General features: G+C 53.8%; 2 long non-coding RNA genes across 3 annotated transcripts; both read left to right on the top strand.

Annotated features, from left to right (window-relative positions):
• The first annotated feature begins 329 nt into the window (after window positions 1-329).
• LOC118927596 (uncharacterized) lies at window positions 330-13,295 on the top strand. 2 transcript variants are annotated; one of them, XR_005030883.2, is made up of 3 exons: window positions 330-885; window positions 11,654-11,726; window positions 13,175-13,295. It is a non-coding gene; the product is annotated as an uncharacterized LOC118927596 (long non-coding RNA). The 2 variants fall into 2 exon arrangements; XR_005030884.2 differs by lacking the exon at window positions 330-885 and adding an exon at window positions 8,624-9,699.
• A 722-nt stretch (window positions 13,296-14,017) lies between these two features.
• LOC130681444 (uncharacterized) lies at window positions 14,018-16,844 on the top strand. The gene is made up of 2 exons (XR_008994604.1): window positions 14,018-14,204; window positions 14,290-16,844. It is a non-coding gene; the product is annotated as an uncharacterized LOC130681444 (long non-coding RNA).
• The last annotated feature ends 6,575 nt before the right edge of the window (window positions 16,845-23,419 follow it).

Raw genomic sequence — 23,419 nt, 5'->3', positions numbered from 1 at the left:
ATTCTCCGAGCTCGCCTGGCAGCCTCGCTCACAATGCTGTCAGGCAGGATTGTCAGGATGAGTGAGGTGCCGAGAGGCAGAGTGACCGTACAGGCCAGCGAGTGACAATGTCAGGAGAGAAAGCCAGGCCGCCAGCCACTCACACTGTGTCTGCCTGAATCCTCGGGGCAACCTGCCATGACCCCAGCCGTGTGCAAGAAGCTAAGCTTCCGACGGTTCACGGGACCTGCTGGGAGCCGCGGGGCCAGGGGGTGACTCGTGGGGGACTCGACCCTGTGCCGAAGCGTAGGCACTTCCCGCCCCTTTTCTCCTGCAGCGTGCAGCAGTCCTGCGACTGAGGCTGAGCTGCCCTTGTTCCGTAGATCGGGTGCCCAGGCTCAGAGATTCAGTGATTTGCTCAGGAGGGCGTGGCAGGCAGGTGGGACCCAAAGTGGAAATTCTTGCAGAAAAGCGACCTGAACCCTGGGCATCATTCTTTGGTTCCATGATGTGGAGAATCGCGTTAAGGCCTCCACGGCTGAAGCCACGTCGACCGTGTTTGCCTTCCAGAGACTCGGTGGGTGCATGGGTCAGTGCGGAAGGCCAGCAGTGGAGGGGAAGACGGGACATGCCTGGGCGGCGAGCTCCGAGGCCTGAGAACCGGCTCGCAGGCGGACCCAAACCCCACCCGGCTAACCCCCTCACGGCCGCACAGCCCGTGGGCACGTCCCCCTCCAGCAGGTTTGCAGGGGGGCGTGTGGCGGGGCCTGTGGAGGCCCAATCCCGGCAGGAGGAGGGGCCTCCGAGTGGGGACTTTATGAATGGCCTACGGGCGTGGACTTCCGAGCAGAGCCGGAGGAGCAGAAGGAGCCTGGCCCCCTGCCTCAGACCTGCAGGAGCTGTTGGGTAAACACTGCGCCGACTGGTTATTTATTAATTTTAGATTTAAGTTAATTTACTTTTCATTGATTTCTTAAACATTGCAAAGAATTCACTATTTTCCATAGTTTCACGTTGCAATTTCTGGGTGGGGAAACCTAGAGGCCTCACCAAGGTCAAAGGGAGAGGCGGGCGCAAAGCAGAAGGGACCCGGGTCGGGGCAGGAGTGGCAGGGAGGGCCAGGGGACGTCAGTCTTCGTCTGGTCCTGCAGAGCGCCATCAGAACCCCTTCGCCAGCCCGTCTCCCTCCCTTATCACTTTTCCAGCCAGCTTTGTGACTCAGTGTTGGACGGAGAACTGATAAGGGTGTGTGACGGGCACCCACGGCCGGGAAGCCTGGGGTCTCCGCGCTACTGCTCTGGATGCGCCAGGACAGGAGGTGACAGAGGAGGAGGCCCCGCAGGTGCTGGGCCCTGGTCCGCACTCCCTGCCGGGGATGCTGGGCGGCCTTTGGGTTTCCCTTTGCTGATTCAGTTGGGCTCCAGGGACTGGGTTTGGAGTTCCCCCCGGAGAACAGCAGTTGGGGGAGTTTCTCGGGCTTCCTCATAATAACTGGGAGGTGAGTGAAGAGGCTGACGGGCTTTGGAATTTTAAGCAATCTTACTTTAAAAAAGGAAAGAGGGAGAGCAGAGATTTCCATCTGATTCAGAGCCAAAGTCCCGTCCCAGACATTTTCTTCAGCAAAGACAGATGCCCACTGAACTCGGTTTTGGGGACTGTGTGTTCAGACAAAGCTCTTCTGTCGCTGAGTAAACTTCTATTCTGTTTGTTAAAAGGTTATTGTCTTCTTGATTCAGAATGCTCCTTTAAGCTCAGAATTGCCTAAAGCGAACTCATACATTTCTGTTGAACTGGCAAACGGCAGTAATGGATTGACTTTTACAAAAGTGAATCTAACTTGCCTCGGTGTACAGACGAAACCGGAGGCTGATATTCCCACAGCTACAGACACTTCTGTTTCCTGGAATCTGAACACAGACTAACCTGCATGGACTCCATCCCCACTCAACAGGTTTTTTCTTTTTTTTTTTTGCTACAATCAAGTATTACGGTTTTGCTTAAAGGGTGAATGGAGTTTTAAAGCTCAATGAAAATGCTCCCGGAAAGCTGGCTCTCGACCTCAGCTGCGTGTTGGAATCACTTGGGAGTTTTAAGTGGCCCTGTTGTGCAGCCAGGCGCTTCAGATGCTCTGGCACTCGGCTGGGGCATGGGTGGGTCAGGAACAGCAACAAAGACCATGAACCCAGGCTGCCATCGTTCACACGGGGTCTCCCAATGCGGGTGTACAGCCTTGCCTCTGGGTACGGATGCCTGAGGCAGTACACAAAGAGTCCAATTTAATTGTTCCATGTGTGGCATTGTGGCGGTGCCCGGTGACCCCAGTGTACAGCCGTGACAGCTGACAGATCTGGGAGTCTGGCTGCCTGGCTTCTAGCCCTGCTACAATTCTAGATAAGCCTTTAATTTTATTATGCCTCAGGCCCCTTTATGTTAAATGGGACCTGCGGGCAGTGGGTGAGTGGATGCCCCCTGAGCCCTTCCTGCTCTAAGCGGTGGCCGAGGCCCCCTCATGCTTTTGCAAGGCCGCGATTACTGAAGGTGGCTCAGCGCCTGCAGGTCTCTGCCCAGGACCCACAGGGCCACAGGTGTACAGGCAGAGGCTGTGAGTCACGGGCAGAGGCCCTGGCAGGAGCGGAGAGTCCCAGCCCCTTGTTGGCAGCAACAGGCCCGTTGGGGCTGGTTGGGCCACGAGGTCGGGGGCAAAGGCGGCTGAGAGCTCCCCACCCCCTGGTATGGCGTGCAGGGCCAGAAGCACCTGGTTGGCCACCCCAGAGTGACGACAAGACAGAGCACGGACACCCGCAGTCCACCCTCCCAGGCTCTGGCGTGTTCTGGTCCCTCATAGCTCCATCTTCATGCGCTGTGGTGTGGTGGGGTTGGTCCAAAGTCTGACATGTGGAAAGATAAAAAATACCTGGCATTATTATCTTTTGATTATAAGAATATTAATGAGAAAAAGTTCACATTCATTTAGGGCTCACTGGGAAGGAACCACTCTGTGCAAAGCCCTTCATTTTTTACATTTTAATGACTTTTAAATTTACTCCTGAATTCCATCATTCAGTCATTAATTCACAGTCTGAGCTGGGCACCACTTACAGTCATTGACAGTTTACAGCGGGAACACTGTGGCCCGAGTTTAAGTAACATTCCCAGGTCACATGGCAGGTAGCGGAGTCAGAACGCGACCCCCAGACTGTTGGGCCCTGACGGCGACGTGCTTGTCCACTGCACGGACTCCCCAGAGCAGGCCCAGGGTAGACGGCAGGCCCAGAGAGGGGGTGGACCTCTTCACCTGCTGGACTTCAACTGGTCCCCAGCATGGTCCCGGGGGAAGGTTTCAGGCCATCACAGGACACTGCAGCCAGGATGGGTCGTCTGCTCCAGGACATGCGGTCAGTAAGTGGAAGGTGGGAAGTGGGGTTGCATTTTCCAGATCCAAGGCCCACGTTCCTTGCACCTGCCCTGAGCCAGCCAGCCCCAGATTCCAGGCACCTGGCATGAGGCCTGGCACAAGGCAGGCTCACAGAAATGTCTGCTGAGTGACACTCTCAGGCCTGACTTGCACGGACACAGCGCCAGCCCATGGGGTCCCCACCCTCCACCCAACCCAGCCTTTAGTGCTTCCAGCTTGTGAGGAGCAGAGGGACTTCTGTGGACGTGTCCCACGCTTTGGACCTGCTCTGAGTGTGTCCGCCTTCCGTCCCCAGGCTCTGAGTCAGGGAACACACAGCGATGTCCCAGCGTGGGATCAAGGCAGCAGGGTGGCTCAGAAGAGCGGTTGGCGCCCGGGTGCCCCCTGAGCGTACCGGGGCTGCCCCCAGCTTTGGTTTCCCCGTTTGCGTGGGAGAGACGCAGATGCTCTTTCTGTTGCTGCAGTAGCTCCCTGGTCTGGGTGCCTCCCCCGGGGCAGTGCCCGGGGTCAGGGAGGGGGGGCCTCCTGCTCCACTGTCTAGAGACCCGGCGGGGCGGGCAGGGCCCCCTCTGGGTGCTGCCTGATTGCCCATGAACAGAAGGCTCACTTCTGGCTGGAAAGCCCTGAGGCAGCAGGTCTCGGTTCGTGTGAGCGATTCCAGGGGCCCTCAGCGGAATGCAGGCTTGTCTGGGGTGCACGAAGCCGCCCGGGTCAGAGTCGGAGGGAGGAGGAAGCCGGGGTTTTCTCAGGGGCCAGACACGCAGCCCTGAAATTAAATCTGCCAAAGAATGTCTCATCTTTATGGATGGCGGAAGAGCCCAGGGCTTCACGAAATGAAGGGCGACAGCAAAGCCAGTTTCCGGAAATTGCCCTCATCCCGGATGGAGCCCTAAGCAGCTCAGATCCCAGCCCTCCTGCCTCCCACCCCTCACCCCGTGACCTCCAGGTGAACCTGCTTAGTTTGCATTTCGGGGAAGGCCCTTCCCATTTCTGCAAAGCATTGATGCCCGAGGCTGGTGGACAGCATAGTAGGGAACCTGTTGTTTCTGCTGCTCGTAGGCTGCTCACAGTGTGTGCTTGTTGAGCCTGAACCACTTTGCAGCCGAGGAAACATCTCAGAAGTCTCGATCCTGGCCAGACCACGGCCCGTGAGAGGCACCCTGTGCAGGGCAGCCTGCTCTGCCCCCGTGGCCGGGCCGCCTCTGTGCTGGGGACACACCTGCTGTAGCACGGGCCTCCTCCCAGCACAGGTGGGGAGCACATGAACTTCCGGAGGCTCCTGGCGCCACACTGAGCTTTCAGCCCAAGGCCGCCGGCCACAGCAGGTTGACAGCAAACCACGGAAAGGGCCTTGGGCCCACGGGCCAGGGATCCTGATGACCAGAAAAATCCCACAGAGCCATCAGCATCTGCATCTTGCTTCTCGGTGGCTTGTAGGCACTGCAGGCAGGTGGCTCCTGTGACAACCCAGGGTCTCCATCGCCAGGTCCCTACAGTGAGCCAGGTGGCCGGAGCTCGGATAAGCCACAGGGCCTCCAGGCACCTGGGCAGAGAAGGGCACACAGAACCCTCCCAGAACCTGTAATTCCTTATTCCACCTAATCAATAAACTCATTCATCTCCTATATGCCAGGCAGTGTTCTGAGCTGAGCTGCAAATATTCACAGGCTTAATCCTTAAAATGACACGCGGAGGAATGCCCTCCTGGTATCATCTCCATTTTCCTTCTGAGGAAACCGAGGCAGAGAGCTGTCCTGGAGCTCAGCTTGGGCCCACAGCTGGTCAGCAGCAGAGCTGGCATTTTTCAGGAAGCCCATATTCTCCCCACTTGGCTACACGGCCTTTCCTTGAAAGTGAACGTGGGTCAGCTCCTCTGTGTGCCAGGCGCTGGGCCTCACCTCGTTCACTGCTGGGGCAGCTGCTGAAGCAGATCTCAGCGTCCTTCGCAGGGACCCCGAGCGAGGGGGCTGGGGAGGCGGAGCTGGGCGGGGCCCGGGCCTCGGGACCCCAGAGCTGTCCTTCCTGTGGCCCTGGGCTGACTCGGAGCTGGTTTAACAGGCCAGGCCCTGAGCTGTGCTGGGGAGGGTGGGGCTGGGGGCTGCGGTCTCTGAGGAATGAAATGTCTAGTTAGTAGAATTAAAGTGGAGCCCCGATCCGGGGGCACAGTTGTCTGGGTCTTTGGGAGCAGCTGGAGGTGGAGCCCCACTACACCCAGGGGTCTGGTGCCAGCAGGCTGGGCGCCTGAGCAGCAGGGCTAGATCCATGGCCGCAGGCTCAGGAGGGCCCTACGGTTGCATAAACTCTCTGCTGTCACCACCTTGAAATTCTCAACTTTTCATGGGGGTCCCTATGTCTTCCTTCTCACGGGGCCCCACAGAGGTAGCCAGTCCTCCCTCCCAGGACCTCTCACCTGAAGCAGGTGAGAGCTTCTGGGTGCCAGCCACGCTCCCTGCCCAGGCTGCGCTCAGGCGGCGGTCACTGGGACTGCCTGGGCTTAGCCAGGGAGGAGGCTCCAGAGCCTGTGAGAATGGATGGTGGCGAGGGGCCAACGCATCTGTGTGTCCCTGCAGCCGGGCCCGGGAACCGGGAGCCCAGGTGCCACACAGCAGATGTGCAGGACAAGCTACGGGGCTGCAGTCCCCACGGGCAGTGGCATCCCCCAGCCCGCAAGGTGGCTGCACCCCAAATACATCTCACTGCCACAGCCGTATCCCTTTATCTTCAACCTTCCACCTCAAGCTGCTTACTTACCATTCCTAGGACTCAGTTTCCCCATCTTTTTGCAGGGAGGGAGCATTGGCACTAAAGATCTCGTTGGAAATGTGAGAGTGTGGCCCTGTCCTAGGAGTGCCTAAGGATAAGATCTGGGCACAGTCCATGAAGGAAGGACAAGCCAGGTTGATCACACAGACATACAGTGGAAAACATAGAAACAGACACACGGGTGAGAGAACGGATTCTTTAACAGACTGCACTGCTTCACATCTGGAAGAAAATTACACGAGACAGACAACCTCACCACATGCAAAAGGAAGTTCTGTATGAGTTGGAGATCTAAATGAGAAAGAGTGTAAAAACGTTAGAAACAAAAGTGGAAGTTTTTTTTTTTGAAAAGAGGAAATTCCTAGAAGAGGAAATATAAATGGAAAAAAGACATTTGCTCAAGTTCACTGCTTATCAGGAAAGGTGAATAAAATAAATGAAATATCAACGTTTGTCCATCCCATAGGCAAAATCTAAGAAATCAGAAACACTGAGTACAGCCAAGGGTGTGGAAAACGGGAACTCACACATGATTGGTAAGGGTGTAAATTGCTATAGGTTTTGTGGAAAATTACCTATTCAATTGAAATTTTGCACAACTTTTGACACAGACACCTGACTTCTAGGAATGCGTTTTATAAGAATAAAAGCAATATACCTAAGGGTTGCTGTCTAAAGAAATACATCACCCTTTGTAAGAGCCCCAGACTGGAAACAACCTTAAAAGTCATCAGCAAGGGACCTAGGGGAAGGGACTATTCTTTTCTTCTCTGAAACAACCCCCAGATATTTCTGGTGACCAGGTTTGGGACCAACGGACTTAGATATGCCATAATGGAGCTACCCAATTCTCTAGTGCACATCCAGGTTGTTTTTAGCTTTTTGCTGTTTTGAAGAATATTTTTGTAGTGATATTGTAGATCACATCTTTAATTTGTTCCTTTGGATTAAATTTCCAAAATTGGAATGGTTGGATTTAAAAGCACATACATTCTTGAAAGCTTTTGTAAGTGTTGCTGATTTATCCTCTTCTGCCTATTGTAGCTTATCATTTTGCTTCTTTTTTTGACAGTTTCTGACTGTCCGTTTCTTTGTCATTGATGTGAAGTTTGGTGGCTTAAATGACAACAATCATTTTTGTTCAGGAAGCTGCCATTGAGGCCGGGCTGGGTGGCCATAGCTTGTCTCTGTTCCGTGCAATGTCACCTGGGGAGGCTGTACCTGGAGTCAAAGGACACATCTGCCTTCCAGAAGCCCCGCTTCTGTGGTGGGCAGGGGGTGCTGGTGTCTGCTGGGCTCGGTGGACATGCGCCCAGGACCTGTGTGCTTCCTCACAGCATGTGTCTGGGCTCCAAGAGCCAGTGTATCAAAAGGGCCAGGACAGGCATATCGCTTTCGACAGCTTTGGAAGTTGCTCCGCGTGGCCTCCACTGTGGTCAAGAGCCCAGATTTAAGAAGGGGAAACCGAGACCCCGTGTCATTGTGGGAGGAATGTCAAGGTCATAGTGCAAAGAGATCACGCGAGCAGGAGGTCATCCTTGGAAAGCAGAACCTGCTACATGTTAATCTTGGCAGCCACCTTCTACAGCTTTTCTAGAGCCTGACTGCTGACATTATTTTCCCAGTTAAAAGAGATCTGAGTTAGTAAAATCTAAGCCCATGCCAGAATTTCATAATTTTAACATGGATTTTAAGAATGTTAGCACTCCCGAGCTGGAGTAGGCATTGCTCCTCCCAGGCCTTCCAAGACCATTCTGGAAAGATAGAAAATAACATTTGCCTTGCAAGTGGGGGAGGCTTTGGGGGCATTTATGGAACTAGGTGAAAAAATTCATTACATTTTCTTTATAGTGTATAATTAGGATGAGCAAAATAACATAAAACTATTAAAGCACTGAGTATTCTATTTGTATAAAACAAATAAAATATTTTCATGTTTTCTAATGAGAAAGGGGTTTGGGTCTATTTTTTTTTATTAATCAGGTTTTATATCTGAAATGGCTATATGACATTTCTGGTCAAGAGTTTTAAGCTCAATATGTGGTCTAGGAATTTGTCCACCCCAGTAAATGATGAAACAATTAAGGAGAACAATTTTCACTGAAGTACAGTTTAAGACTCAAACAGCCCTTTCTTTTTTCTTGGTGCTTGTAATGTTGAAATGTTTTTGGTTAACATGAGTGGGTTTTGAATCCGGTCAAACTTTTCTTCAGTTTTTGAAAATAGTCAGTGAGGCTCCGCTTCGTGGAAGGGCCACGTTACTAGAACCGTCACAACCAAAGGTCACAACGGCTACGTGTGAGCAGAGATTTGGGAAGGGTGCCTGCTGCCACCGTCCAGCCATACCATGTCTACACCGCAGCTGGCCGCGCAGTAGATGCCCAGGTAGGAGGGCACCTCTTGGCAGCACTAGGGTGTGCAGCCTGGGAAACTGACTTGGGTCCTGGCAAGAGGCTCCCTGCCAGGGACACAGGCTGTGTAAAGTGAAGGTTTCTAATTCAGAAAGCCCTTCCCGACCTGTTCTTGGAAGCAGCCGAGCTTGCAGAAGAAGACAAGTGGCGGTGCAGTCTAGCAGCTGGACGCTGGAGGGTGGGCGCTCGGGGCTTTGTTCAGTCACGGTTCTGGAGGGCGGTTTGCTCTGTCAGGCCTGTCCTGGGGTTTGTCACACCAAAGGTCACAGGTGCATGACAGTCAGTCTGGAGCCCGGCGCCCTTGTACAGCGGAAACAGGAGAGGGAGAGAGGGTGCTCGTTTCCCATGGGTCCATACATGCATCCATCTATTCATCCAGACGGTCAGTCAGTCTGTCCACCACTCATCTGGCCATTCATTCAAGAAACAATCACTGACCGCCGGCCGTGGGCTGGGTCCCCGCTGGGGGCTGGGGCAGAGAAATGAGAGAGTCCTCCCTGTCACAGAGACTCTCGGGCTGGGGAGAGACCACCGCCGTGGGCGAGAGAAGTCTTGGGCCTGGGGGCTCAGAGGAGGGCCCAGGCCAGTAGGTGGGCTCCCCGCGGGGTCAAGTCCCTGGGGCCCAGAGCAAGTGGTCAGCAGCCTTTGTGGAATGAGTTTCCACCAGGAAGCCCACATCCTGCAGGCACCCAGCCCTGCCCCTGGCTCCCCACTGCCAGGCCCCAGCCTGCACTCCTGTCCCTCCCCAGGGCGGCCCCTGCTGGCCTTAGCAGGGGGAGGCCTCTCCTGGCCCTCTCCCTGGTCACCCGCGTCCCTGAGCATGCGCTTCGCCCTCTGGCCTGCAGGGGTCAGCAAGCTTCCGGGCCTACTGTGTTTATTAGCACAGCTGGTGCTCTGATCCGTGGCCGCTCACTGGCAGGGACCCGAGTGGTCCTCTGTTTTCCTGGTAACAGCCCTGGCCATGCTGCGGTGAAGGCGTGACGGGCCCCCTCTGGGGAGCAGCTCCCTAGGGAGGCTCAACCTACTTGCAGAAAGTCCAGTCGCTTGCATTAGGAAGAACTCAGCTCTGTTCGTTTCATAAGGCTGATCTCACATCTATTTAAAGCTCTTCCTTCCTTCCCTCCCCAGCAGGTGAGACCCGGAGCGCTAAGGGCCTGGGGTGCAGGCGGGTCGGGGTGTGCGGGCGGAGGCACAGTCTGCTCCGACCGCCCCAGCCCTTGCCACCCGGCACGCACCCACGGAGGGGCTGAGCGAGGAGGTGGGGGTGTTTCTTCGGCCCGTGTGCAGTTGCCCGGGCCCGGCTGGCACTGCCAAGCTGCCAGCTACAGCAGGTGGGTCTGCTTGGGGACTGGCCCTGGCCTCCTGTCTCCCTGGCCGTGGCCCCCTCCAGAATGAACCCCTCCGCCTCTCGGAGACCAGCCATGGAGCTGCCCCACGGTGGCAGGGGGCTGGGACGCGGTGCGCAAGCAGGGCTGGTCGGGCGTGTGAGTGTCACTGACAGTAATAATTTGGGGCCCTTGAAAACACTAGTCTTAAGACAATTTGATACAAGTTATTTAGAGGCGGGCTGGGGTTCTAATAGGGTCCTTGCGGAGACGGTGGGTGGCGGCCTCCACCCTGTTTTGCCCCAGGCCTCACACCTGCTCCTGCCTGGCTAGTGAAGTGCAGCCCTGCAGCCGCGCACCCCCATCCTCGGAGGGGCGAGCTGTTGCTATTTGGACGCTCCAGGGCCCCCAGGGCACTGCGCGAAACCCCGCTGCTCCCCATGAGATGGCGGGATGCCCCCACGAGGGCCGCGTGGGCCTTCTGAAGCCTCTGTCTGCCTGAAGCCTCTGCCCTCAGACCTGCTCAAGTGCTGGCAGGGGCTGCCTGTGACCTCAGGGCCTGTGTGTCCCCATCTGAACAGTGTGTTGAGTCGCTGGGTGATTTCCCAAATCCCTCAGCCTGAGCCCAGAGGCTTGGCTCCCTGCCCTCAACTGCAGCCCCTGGGCTGCGCCCTGGACCTGCCCCAGCCCTGGGGCGCCTCCCCCATCACAGGCCGAATCAGCTGTGCCCAGGGTGCCTGTGGCCTGAACTCGCCCCCACACGCCCCCAGGCTTTGGGACCTGCCACTTCCTCCTCCCAGCAGGCTCCATGCTCAAGCCCGACTCACCGGACCCCAGGAGCCGGCAGCCGACTCCAGGCCTGTCTCCCTGGTCCCAGCCTCCAGCCCCGCAGGCAGGTCTGTTTGTGGCAGAGGTCACAGAAGGGCAGGGCGCTCACAGAAGTGGGTGAGCCGCACGGGTGCCCCTCTCAGGGCTGCCTCAGACCCATTAACGGCCCGGCCTGTGCTCCTCTGTCCTTCTGTGCCACTGGACGTCACACAGCTCATGCCCCATGGCATCCGTCAGCACCTCGCCGCGGGTGCTGTCGGCCCCTTTGGGATGAGACACTACTCTGCAGCCTCCCCGTCTGGCGGCAGAACGCGGGGTTCGCCTCGCTGTAGACGCACCCCCCGGTCTGCCAGGGCGCCTCGCGCCTCGCTCAGGGCCCTGGGGTCTGGCTACCCAGGCCGGGGGTCTCAGCAGCTCTCCCGGCCACCCAGGAGATCCCCGAGGACAAATCTTTCTGAACCGGGAGCAAATTACCTTTGCAGGCCCCCCTTTGCTCAACCTTCCAGACTGAGTCCTGCTCATCATGACGCGACGTGGGCCGTTACGGTGACGGGAAAGGCCCCGACTTCGGGCGTTGAATAGCACCAAAATGTCTCGGAAAAGCTCTTGCCCCTGAGCTGGGTTCAAAGTCTCACTTTGTCTCTGTCCTGATGCTGGCGACTGTCTTGAGGTCGAGGGTCGTAAGGGCCTGGGAGCCAGGCTGGCCTCTGAAGCCCCTGCGTTCACCTGGGGGCTCCTGGTGTCGCTCACCCGGCCCCCTGCCCATCGCACCTTTGCCCTTCCCTCAGCCCCCTCTGTGCAGTTGGACACTTACACCTTCCAGCTCCCTGTGTCCCATTCTGAGTGTTCCCCAGCGTCACACTTGGGGGCCTGCCTGGGGCCCTCCTGTGTCAGCCCCACACAAGGAGTATTTTTCTTGATTGCTTCTGCAGACATTACCGGCCTGGGAGAGCTGGGTGACCTCCGGAGAGTGTGTGCCTGCATCTGTCCCTCCCAGCCTGTTTGGTGGGAGAATGGGGCTCCTTGGTGACTTCTGTCTCTGGGCTGGTCTGTCTGCCCCCACCCACCTCACCTGTGATTCTGGGCCCCCTGGGACTTGCAGGAGCCCGGCCAGCCCCGAGGGCTTCCCTTTAAGGACCTGCAGGATCGCCATGGCAACGAGCCATCCTTGTGACCCTTAAGGCGCTGTTCTTGTCAGGCTTGTCTTGGGGACTGCCTGAGCTGGAGTCTGCATCTCAGGCAGGTCCTATGATATCAAAGTGTCTCTGGCGGCACTCGGAGCATCCGAGGAAAGCTGTCCGAACAGAGGGCCTGGCCTGTCTGCCTTTGGGGAGTGGGGATCTGGGAACGTTTCTGAGCTCTTAGCGGCTTCTTGAGGCTCCTGGCTCTGCATAGAGCAGGTGCTCTGTTGATGCTGGCTGACCTGAGCAGGCCTATTGATTTCCTTACGTGACAGCAGCGCCCGTCCTGCACCACAGAGGTCCCCACCGTTGCTGGCAGCCAGCTGGGAGCTGGCAGCTATGGGGGCCGCGATGACACAAGCAGGCATCCATCCTCCAGGGACCAGGGTGGTGGGAGCAGAGGGCACATGCGCTTGACGGCCTGCCCCTAAGGCCAGGTACTGGGAGAAGGTTCCAGAGAAAGCAGGCCTCCTGCCGGGACCCTCCCCTCCTGGGAGTGTTCCAACAACCTCCTCGGATCACGGGAGATGGTCTGAGCTCCTCAGCTTGCAGTCAAGTCTCTCCAAGCACTGGGTTGTTATTTTTCCTTTAATTTTCTTTTTTTTTTTAACTATTAAAAGACTTTTCTCAAAGTTAAGATGGTTAGAGAAGAACATCTAGACATTTTTTTTTTGCATTAAAAAGATAAATTATTTTAGTGTTCCATTCATTTTTTTTCTTTTATGGTCGGTGATTTTTTTTTTTGTCCTGTTGAAGAAATAGCTTATACTACAAAGTTGCAAGGAGTGTTTCATATTTCCTTCTAGAAGCTTTATAGTGCCTTTTTAATTGAAATATATTTGAAATATATATAGTATCCTGTAAGTTTTAGGGGTGCACATGTTGGTTTGACATGTTTGTATTTTGCAACATGATTGCCACTGTGGCCTTAGCTAACACCTCTATGGCCCCACAGAATTATCACTTCTGTGGTGGGAATAATGAAGACCTAGTTTTAAAATTGAAGTATAGCATTTGCACACACATTAAAGTATTCAAGTGCACTCATCTCAAGTACACAGCTTAATGAACCTAAATTCTCACACGTCTATATGTGCGTGGAGATACCCACCCAGGTCAGGATAGATCGTGAGGGGCCGAGTGAGATGGGGTCTGGACTGCCTGTTCCCTACTTGCTGTTTAAGTAGGTCTAAAAATGACGTGGTTATGAACAAGTGATGCACACAGCCAGTTCTGGATTAGTTTTGCATTTGTACTTTTGTCTTTTATTAGTTGTGGTAAAAACCACACGTCATGAGCTCTGCCCTCAACCCGTCGTCGCGTACAGACTTGCTGACTGTGAGCCCGTGTCAGGCAGCAGAGCCCATGGCACTGTCTGTTCTGAGGAACTGAAATGTGCCCAGTGAACAGCCCCTCCCCGTGCTCCCGCCCGGGCAGCCCCCATTCTGCTTTCTGCTTCTGTGAGTTCGGCTGCTTTGGGGACCTCATCTCCATGGGGCCTCAGTATTTGTCCCTCTGTGAATTTCTGCTCATTTCATTCAGCATGATGTCCTCAAGTCTCATCCGTGCTGTCGCCTGTGACCGGATTTCCTCCTTTTAAAAGGCTGATAGCAGAACACTGTATGAGATAAGGCATTTCCTTGGCCCAGACATTTCGGCGTCTCTGCCTCTTGGTTACTGTGAATAATGCTGCCATGAACATGGGTATGCAGGTATTTCTTCAAAAGCCGAAAATTCAACTCTTTTGGATAAAATACCCAGTAGTGAGACTGCTGGATCATATTGTTTCTCTATTTCTAAGTTTTGGAGGAAACTCCATATGGCTTACCGTACCAGAGGCACCATTTTGCATTTTTACCGACGGTGCAGAGGGTGCCAATTCTTCCGCGTCCTCTCCAACACCTATTTGCTGCTTTTTGTGATTATGGCAACCTAACAGGTGTGAGGTGAGATCTCATGCTTTGATTTGCATTCCCCTGCTGATGAGTCACTTTGAGTGTCTTTTTCTATACCTGTTGGCCACTTGGATGTCTTCTTGGGAGAAACAGCTATTTGAGTCCTTTCCCATTTTCTCATCTGGTTTCTTGTTTTTGCTGTTGAGTTGTAGGGGCTCTTTGGACTCGTGTTTACACCTTATTGCTGCCTCCCTGAGGGCAGCATCCTTTCAGCCCCTGAGGGAACAGAGAGGCGTGGCTCAGTCCTGCTGGCAGCAGGGCAGGGCCCCGCCTGGTGGAAGCCCAGGGCAGTGAGTAGACCCGTGTTCCTGGTGGGCAAGCTGAGGAGCTCAGGGACCAGTCACAGGGTGAGGCGGGCGGGGCTGTCTGGTCCCGGAGCTCCAGCTGACGTCGCCGTGCCTATGACCGGAGGTGGTGGGCTTTGTATTCCAGGGGCAGGTGCATGTGGCTGGTGGGGACGTGCTGGATGCTTTGCGGGACGAGGGCAGCCGCTGTAGACAAGGGATGACAGAGGACTGCGAGGACACCTTCAATTCCTTGGAAATAAATGCCTATGTAAGAGGCATGGGTGAAATGCTCAGAGGAGCATATGGCTGGAGGCTGGGCGGCCGAGCTGGGGGCGCAGGGCTGGAACTGGAACACACAGGGGCCTTTGATGCAGGGGCGTCACCTGAGGACACCCAGGGAGTCTTCGGCCATAAGCCAACATCTCAGAAAGGGGCAGAATCAGAGTACCAGTAAGGACCTCTTTTGTGTCGTGGACCTGACTGAACTTTTTCTGCTGGAAGTTTCTGGAGGAAGGAGTGAAGGAGAGAGAGCATCTGAAGAGGACTGGCGAGAGGGGAGCACCTTGTCCAGGGGAAGGTAATTGTTACGCAGATATTGTTTTCCCTATTACACGTATTTCTGATTATAAAAGTAAATGGATTCCTTGTAGACATACTGGAAAAGACTAAAATATATATATAAAGAAGAAAATAAAAATAACCGTACAGGACATCCCAGGGATGACTGCTGTGGACATTCTGATGTTATCTGATAAACCCATATCAGAGTCCAGGTCTAATAATACTGTCCTCTTTGCTCCAGAACTTTCTGTTAGGACCTCAGAACCCCGTTTCCATGGTGTGAGTGTATTGGTGCTCGGTCTCTGGGTGTTTCTGGGACCCCCGCTGGTGAGGCTGCGCTTCCTGTCTCCCTTGCAGTTAAGCAGGTCCTTGAGTTTGCTTTCGGCCGCGGAGTTGTGAATGAAGGGACACGCGCGTCTCCAGGCTGGAGCTGTAAACGGCCAAAGCAAGGCACCCTAGAGTTCTCTTTCCCCTCTCTAGGCTGTCAGGCAATGCACGAGAGAGCGGCTTCTCTGTCACTCGGAACCTGGGCTTCTGAAGCAGGTGCCCCCGCTGACCCCGGGAAGCCATGTAACACGAGAAAAAGTAGCAATAATTGTGTTCTTAAACCCCTGAGCCTGTTGGGAGTGTTTGTCACCGCAGCGTAACTTGGTTTGCACCGACTGGTAAGCCAGCCCTGACCTGCGTCCGCGCCTCTAAACCTGGTTCGGCTGGAACAACCCAGGTGTGGTCCCACTGCCGTCCCTGGGCCAGGAACAGCCTCCACTCACGTGCTGGGGACGCCGTCTCCTGGATGTCCTGTGGGCCTTCCAAATACTGCAGCTCACCGCACACTAAACCCGTCACCCTCCCATTCACCGCTAGCCCATGTGAGCCGCGTCTCCCCCAAGCTTCCCCATCCCAGCAAATGCTACCTGCCCATCAGAGCACAGCCTCCACCCTCTTTGTCCACCTCTTCCCCACGTCCCCTCAATCACCACGTCCCCTCAATCACCACGCGTGCTCATTCTCTTGAACTATTCAGTTCTCCCAGTGCCCATGCTTACTGCTTCTGGCCTAGGCCCACTTCATCTTTACCTAAAGAGATCGCAACTTCCCTGCAGGCTTCTGCTCCCAGCCATGTTCTCCCCCAGTTGCTACTTTGTAGACACGGAGCTCTGTGGTCCTGACTCACTTGCCCTGGGACAAAGGCCAGACTCCTTCACATGCCACTCAAGGACCTCCGCGGTCTCACCTGTCCCAGCTTGGCCTCACTTTTGCTGTGGCTCTAGACGGGGATTCTGGTTCAGCAGCCGCTGGGAGGCCTGCCCAGTGGCATTTTGCTAAGCCTCCCCAGGTGACTGTGACGTGCAGCCACAGTGAGGAACCACTGCTCTGGACAAACCAAACCATTTTCAGTCGCCTAATGACGTCACACACCTGTTCACACTCCAGCTTTTGAACCTAACAACTGCTGTGCTTGAAACGCTCATCTCTTCTTTTATCCCAAACCCAAACGTCCCTGACCGTACGGGAATCCCGATCGCGACGCACAGTTCCTTGAGCAGCTCCTGCTCCCTTGCCCTCCCGGGCACCCGTGGGGTCCCACAGCACCCCCCTTACTCTCATGCACTGCAACGCCTTTCCTTCCCCGTCCACCCCATCTGCCCCTGGGGGCAGAGGCTGTGCCTTGTCCAGCATTTTAAAGCTGCGTGAGCACAATGTCTGACACGTACAAGGACTGATGTATATTTGTGTGGGGCAAGGAGAGACGCAGGAAGGAGGCAGGCCACCCCAGACTGGCAGGTGGCAGATGGAACGTGCATGTACATACGCTTGTAAAGCAGGTTTGCTGACACACGAGCCTTGTCCTGGCTGCTGCGAGACGGGCAGCTCTCTGCCCTCCAGGGCCTTGAAGACTTACATGGAGGCCTTAACAGGGTTCAGTCACGTGTGTCGTCCGAGGGTCTCGAAGCCTTTCTCTCGCAAGTCTGTGTCCTTGGAAACAGCTTAACTGCGGCAGCAGTGGGCAAAATGTATGGATTTCCAAGACCTGAATGTAAAAAGAATGTAAAATATCGCATTACTATATTTGTACTGATCACGTTTCAATAATATTTGGGGTGTATTGAGTTCAATAAAATATATTATTAGAATTAATTCCACCTGTTTCTTCTTTTTACTTTTTAAAGGTAGATAGCATACACTTTAAAATGACAGATACTGTCACATTGTAGTTTTATTGGTAGCACAGCTGTAGAATGTCTATAGAAATAAAATACAATGGTACAATACACACTACATATTAAATGCTGTAGAATGTGGCTAAAGCAGTGTCTGGAAGAAAAATTTATTAGCTTAAATACTTACCTTACTAAATAAGAAAGAATGAAATGAAAAAAAGTAAGCAAATGAAGAGAATAGCAGAAAGCAATTAAGTAGAAGATAGAAAAACATAAAAACTGATACAGATTCAAGGACATGAGTTCAAGATTTGCTGAGAAAATTATTAAAACATGATAAACCACTGCTTAGCCTACTGTTTTTTTTTTATGGAGAAAACAAACAAAATTTGAACTGAGAAAAGGAGAACTTATGATTTAAAGAATGATTATATTATAGAGTGCCAGAACCCTTTCCATGAAAGTCAGAAATATGAACTCCACTTTCATATATGAGAAAAACCTAAGAGGCACAAAACTTGGAGAAGAAGAGGCATCTTATTATAAAGTCTATGGGAAAAATCAAACGTTTACTATTATGAAAAACAACCAGTCAGAAAATCTAGAGGGAAAAAACCCTTTACAATAGAAATGAAAAAATACATAGGGACAAATGTAATAATGAATGTTGGGGCCCAACGCTAAAAACTTTAATTTCCTACTAACAGCCATAAAAATGGTTTTAGGAAGTTAAAAACTTCCCCTGTTTTTCTCCAGAAGACTCCCCAGGGGGGTACTTCCGATTCCCAAACTTAATCTCCAAGTTCAGTGTGTTCCCAAGCTGATTACCAAAAGAATTTTGTCTGGAGTTTGATAAATTAAAACAATTTTTTATCTGGAAGAGTAAACACATGATTGAAATCAGAAAAAGAAGAAGAATGAAGATGGCTATGATACTATCAGGTGTTCAAACAGTGTTTAAGGCCACAGATACTTGATACAATATAACTTTAGAGCAGGAACAGACCGAGAGATTAACCCAACAGAAAGGAGTCCAAAAATGAATTCAAGTACACATGGGAATGAGTATTTGATCTAAAATGGCATCATTAAATCTATCTGCCAGGATGGGTTATTCAGTAAACTGTGTTAGGAAAACTGGTTAGTTATTTGAAGGGAAAAATTGGATCTCTTTTATTCTTCATGTGCAAATAAATTCCCTATGGATCCAAGAGTTAAATATGAAAGTGGAACCATAAAGGCTAAATGAAACAATGATCACAGAGTATTCTGCATAACTATGCAAACAGATTAAAAAGCTTGGATTAAAACAAAGGTGAAATGTTACAGTCTTACAAGGCACTAGAAGGCAAGTCATCCCAGGAAGCTGTAGGGTCAAAGCCCTCCTACCAGGTGAGTCCCAAAGGTCGAGCTGAGGTCAGGCAGGTGCACAGGTTGGGAGTGTGTTCCAGGACTAGGCTGGCCCCAGAAATGCCCTTCCCTGCATCTGTCAAGGCCACCTGGGGTAGAAATGCAAATAATATTTGGCCCAAAATGTTGGCAGTATTAGTATTCAAAAGACACCTTTAAAAGGACAGACAAATCAGCCATAAAAAATGGCTCAGAATAAAGAAGCTAGAAAAGTGATGTATTCCTGATGAAACTCCAGGGCACCTGATGAATACCAGACACTCCACAGCCAATCACAAAACACAGTAACCACTTTGGAAGGAGCCCCATGCCGGATGCCTGTGACCCGGGTGGAGAAAGCCATCATACGTGTGATTATTGAAGGTGGCTGGGTGGTGTTTTCCTGGCAAGGAGGGCCACCATGTCCTCACACCCATGTCCAGGCTGCAGGTGGTCCAGTTATGTGTCTGGTTTTGCTGCTGCCCTGCCCCTGGGGCCTCTGTGCAGCTGGCCTGGCTGCCAGCCTGCCTGAAACCCCGGGAAGGAGCGGAGGCTGCTCTGAGTGGTCCTGTGCTTGTTCAGTGCATCTGCTGACTCTCAAACCTGAGCATACACCAAATTACCTGGAGGCTTGGTGAATGTGGGGCTGCCGGGTCCCTTCCCAGTGTCTGATTCAGTAGCCTGGGGTGGGGCCCAAGAATATGCCTTTCTAACAGGTTCCCAGATGCTCCTGCAGCTGCTGGTCTGGGGACTCTACTCGGAGACCCACTGGGTCAGCCAAAGGCCAGAGAGGCCGTCCTTATGGGAACCCGAAGCCACTCTACCCTCCAAGGGTCTTGAACGTGCTGGACGAGGTGTCAGCTTCATCCTGACTTCCCACGGGGGGGGCATGCCTGGCAAGGGAATGTATCTGGGTGCCCGATGGCTGTCCTTTGCTGCCTTCTTCCTATACTTTGCTGGTGGAGAATGTCGGGGGGCCAGTGGGCATGGGGCTGGCTTTGTGTGTGTGTGTGTGTGGAGATGACAGGAGCTTCTGAAAGTGAGTCCTGACCCTCACATGCTCTGTGCACGCAGCAAATCCTACCCTAAAACTCCAAGACTTCTCTTGGAACTTGACAGAAGAATAAATGGCCAAGAATTATAAACAATTCTGGCAGGTGTGGGAGAGCAAAGTGGGGGAGATGTATCTGCCCTGCATGAAAATTTTATTTTAAAGCAGAAGGAATAAAAACAGGTGGGGTGCAGAGACACGGAGAACACTGTGTATGCATCATGCAGAAGAGGGCCCAGAATTAGATCAAATTATCCGAAAGACTATGTGTCATGAGCCCGATATCGGTAAGCAGTATGGGAGGGAAAGTTAAGTTAAAAAATCATGTTGCAAACTGAAGACTGAATTTGAATAAGCAATTAGATTCATACCTTGCTCTGCTAGCCAGAATTAAGTGCTGAATAGTCAGAACTCACAGAGGGCAGGGCAGCGTGCTGTGCTATGCCTCCATGGAGCAGGCGGGAGGTGGAACCCTGCCTGAGCGCCTACTGCAGGCTGCAAGGCCACTGCCTCGTCTGGCCAGTGCCGAGGGCAGCCCCAGGGTCACCCTCAGCTTTCAGATAGGGAAACTGAGGCATAGAGAAAGCCAGTACTTCCTCCGAGTCCCACAGGGAGGAATGAGAAACTCCTCCGTCTGCCTGACTCCACTGCCCTCCAGGCTTGTCCAGTCCTGGAAGGGCCTGGGATGGGGAACAAGTCAGAACCGAGTCCAGACGAGGCAGCTGCCCAGTGACCCAGCACTGATGGGCCTGGGAAGGAGGAGAGGGGCAGTTGCTGCATCCCAGGGGCCACCTGCCTGGAGCTGGGGAGATGGGGGAGCAGCCGGGGCCAGGGAAAGGCTGGCGTGGTTGCTGGAGACACTGGGGCACACAAGAGCCCTAAGTTGTCACCCACCACTTGCTCCTTTTGCTCCGATTGCACCTGCCCGGACATGACCTCAGCTGCCCTCCCAAGGAGCCCGGGGAAGCCGTGCAGTATTGCAAGAAGCAGCAGGCACATTGGGGTGAAGGAAACCGCAGCTGAACTCTGCTTTTGTGCATCTAGGAGGAGGCTTTGCCCAGTAACCCAACCCCTAATTTGGGTTTCCTGATTTGCCCACGAGGGTAACAGCACCTGTGCCCAGTCAGTACTCATTGAATATGTGAATTTATATATTCACTGTATGTAATTTTTACTCATTGATTCTGAGGTCCAGGGAAAGGAGATCGTGTAGGTAGTTCTGCTGGGAAGACAAAAATTGCACATTCAGTGTAGCTGGGACATTCCAGTTTGGGAAACTGGGTCAAGCCCCATCACGGTGCATGAATTACGAGTTGTGACAGCAGCAGCCTGTCTGTGGAAAGATGAGAAGATGGTCCGGCACCTGCGGTTCCCATGGCAACAATCGTGCCTCCGAGGCCTGTTTTGCCTCGTTGCCACCCCTCCCCGGGCATGGGTCCCAAGCCCACAGAGAATTACCTGCTTACGCAGGATCACATATAACCGGCCTTCCTAGCAGGTCATGTCACCCCGTTCTGGGGATGAGAAACTAAGGCAGCAGGAGGCGAAGGGACTTGCCCAGGTCATGCGCAGCGGCTGGTGGCAGAACCGAGCTGTAATCCCGGATGTGCAAACTGACCATCGCTACCACTTGGTTACTGTGCTGCAGCCTGAAGGGATGGGGCTCAGAGCTCTCACCTGTTTCCATCTGTTCTGTCTCCCGGGCCCTTGGGCGGTTCGGAGGATCTGGCTGGAGGTTGTACCCCATCCCTATCCCAGAGCGGTTTGGAAGGAGACAGGAGGGCAGCAGCCTCAGTCCTGCAGACTTACGAGGCCGGAGCGCCAAGGGCCAGCATGCTGCTGTAGCCATGACCTGGCAGCACAGTTCGTGTGGGCTGGGCGGATCTGGCTGGAGGGCGAGAATCGAGTCCAGCCCAGCTTTGGGGTGATGGTGTTTACTTGGGGCGGCAGGGTGCACATCTGCCATCGTCTGTCTGGGGAGGCCCATAGTTGAACAGTATTCAGTCTTGGGGGTCCAAACAGAGCACCGTGCTCAGGCCCCAGTGGCAGTCGTAACCACAGGCTGCCCAGAAAACAGGAGGGTCCGGAGTTCCCCTCATCCCAGGGCCCTGATGAGAAAGGCACGGGGTCAGAGCAAGCACAGCTGGGTTTCCACCTCAGATAACCACCAGCTCTGAGCTACTACATAAGATGGGCACCAGCAGCCACAGGGATGCCGGTGGGATCCCCCTGGGACCCAGCGCCTGCAATCCCAGAGGCAGGAGATGCACCCCTCCTCAGCCCACCCCTCACACTGCCCCCCGTGATACAATCGGTGAGACCCAGGGAAGGGCCCTACGCTGTGCCTCCCACCCCCGTCCTACCCTCCAGCCTGTAAGCACACGATTCCTCGTGCCCAGGCGCTCCCCAGCACCGACCACAGCAGGCTCATGCCGGGCGGGGCACACGTGCGGTTGCAGAGGGGGGCCAGCCCAAACCAGAGAAAAGTGGGGGAGCCAGCCAGTGCCCCAGCCCGGAGTTTCCCATGCAGACTGGGCTCCCAGCAATCCTACTCGCCCGTCCCCAGGCTGGTTTTTAAAAATAGCTTCTATTTTTCTTTTGTCACAAATAATTTGCCCTTCGTACGAAATTTAGAAATAAGAGAAAGGCACAGAGAAAAAGAATCAGCAATAATCTAATCACCCAGAGATAACCTTTCTTCATGTTTTGGTTTCTAATCTTTTCTCCCTGAAAAATAATATGAATAATACACGCACATATGCATGCACGTGTGTATCTGTTTACATGTGTTTATTTGTGGAAACGCATATTTATGCAATGTGTAACTTACTTTAGAAAAAACGCATTGTGTTATGGCTGAGAGCTCAGACTCAGGAGCCGGACTGTCTGGGTCTACTCCTGGCTGTTGCATGCTGGCTGTGCGGCCTTGACCCCTGACTCCTGCACCGTGGCTTCCCTGTCTGTAAATGGCCACCTCATTGTTTGCCTCAATTTGCAGGTTGTTGGCCGTTTATTCTTGGGATGGCTCTTTGTGCCCTCTTTCCACTTGAGGGTGTGCCCCGTGTGTGTGTGTGTGTGTGCGTGTGCGTGTGCGTGTGTCGGGGCTGTGCTCTGGGCCGCTCCCATCCTGGGCTCTGGACCCTGTGCCATCTGCCTCCTCAGCCTCTGGTTCTCCACCATCTTTGCTGTCTTTCACCTTTTCTCTATGTATTGGCTCCTTTCCCCCAGTCAATGCAGTCGATTAAAATGTTGATTTTAAAACATGCTTATATCTCCAATTTTAAACAAATGAAAGCTCTTACTGACGCTGCCGGGACCCCCTTCCTTTATGGCCAAGCTTCCTAAGAGGTGTCTACACCCTAACCTCTTCATTTCCCTTCCTTGACCTCAGAACGGGTGCTGCCCCAACCCCAGAACCGCTCTGGACAAGGCTGCCGGAGGCCTCCGTGGGGCCGGGTCCACGGGGCACTCATGGGCCTGTGTTCTCAGCAGCCCGCCTGCATTCTCCTGCGGCCTTACTCCCTCCTGCCCCCTGGTCTCCGTCCCCTCCCCTCAGCCCTTCCTAAGTTTCTCTCTTTGAACACACCTTCTCTTAGCCTCCCCTCCCGTTCCCTCGGCTCCGTGGGAACCTGGCTGAACACATGCACACCCGTGTCTCCACTGCCTTGCAAATGTGGACAACCCGAAATCTATCCCGAGTGCAGATGGCTCTCCTGAGCTCCAGCCCCAAACCCCCAACGGGACACCTCCAGGAAGGCAAGCTCCAGAGCCGTGAATCCACGTGTCCCAAAGGAAATCTAACACCCTCCCCGCAGACCGTCCCTCCCCTTGGGCCTCTGTCTGGGAGGGTCAGTCTCATCCCCTTACTGAAGCACCGGTGACTCATTCCAAAGGGAGGCAGGCCTGGCTGGAGTTTTGGGACGCGGGGTGTGGGGTGGGCAGGGAGGGGCTGCTCCTGACCACGCTGAGGCCGCAGGTGCTGTCACACTCTGCGCTCTCTGGAGGAGGCACACCCTGACGCGCCACAGACACCCGCCACGTGCCAGCACTGAACAGTGGAAACTCCCGGGACCACGAGGACTCACCTTCCACCATGCGCTTCAGCTCAAGTG

The sequence above is a fragment of the Manis pentadactyla genome, chromosome 18 (genome assembly GCF_030020395.1).
Source record: "Manis pentadactyla isolate mManPen7 chromosome 18, mManPen7.hap1, whole genome shotgun sequence".
NCBI lineage: Eukaryota > Metazoa > Chordata > Mammalia > Pholidota > Manidae > Manis > Manis pentadactyla.
The sequence above is the reverse complement of the archived record's forward strand: the minus strand, read 5'-3'. Positions and strand labels throughout refer to the sequence as shown.